This window comes from Nematolebias whitei, chromosome 9 (genome assembly GCF_014905685.2).
Source record: "Nematolebias whitei isolate Nwh7 chromosome 9, NemWhi1, whole genome shotgun sequence".
In the NCBI taxonomy this organism is placed as follows: domain Eukaryota; kingdom Metazoa; phylum Chordata; class Actinopteri; order Cyprinodontiformes; family Rivulidae; genus Nematolebias; species Nematolebias whitei.
The window spans coordinates 46,620,683-46,621,144 of record NC_056506.1 but is presented as its reverse complement, the minus strand read 5'-3'; the positions used below and the strand labels follow the sequence as shown (position 1 = coordinate 46,621,144).

The 462-nt window shown below is 46.3% G+C and overlaps 1 protein-coding gene across 1 annotated transcript in view; it reads left to right on the top strand.

Moving 5' to 3' along the window:
- LOC119415251 (neuropilin-1a) overlaps positions 1-462 on the top strand; it is an 85,294-nt gene that overhangs the window by 80,349 nt on the left and 4,483 nt on the right. The gene's annotated exons all lie outside the window — the stretch shown is intronic.

The following is a 462-nucleotide window of genomic DNA, read 5'->3' as shown; positions in this document are numbered from 1 at the left end:
TTACTGGGTGTGTACCTGGTTCTTAATGGGTGTGTACCTGGTTCTTGCTGCTTATGTACTTGGTTCTTGCCGAGTGTGTACCTGGTTTATTCCAAGTACGTACCTGGTTCTTGCTGGGTGCGTTTCTTGTTCTTACTGGGTGTGTACCTGGTTCTTGTCGAGTGTGTCCATGGTTCTTGCTGGGTGTTCCTTATTGTTACTGGTTGTGTTCCTGGTTCTTGCTGGGTATGTTCCTGGTTCTTACTGGGTGTGTACCTGGTTCTTACTGGGTGTGTACCTGGTTCTTGCTGGGTGTGTTTCTTGTTCTTACTGGGTATGTACCTGGTTCTTGCCGAATATGTACTCGGTTCTTACTAGGTGTATTCCTGGTTCTTAATGGGTGTGTACCTGGTTCTTACTGGGTGTGTTTTTTGTTCTTACTGGGTGTGTACCTGGTTCTTGCCGAATATGTACCTGGTTCTT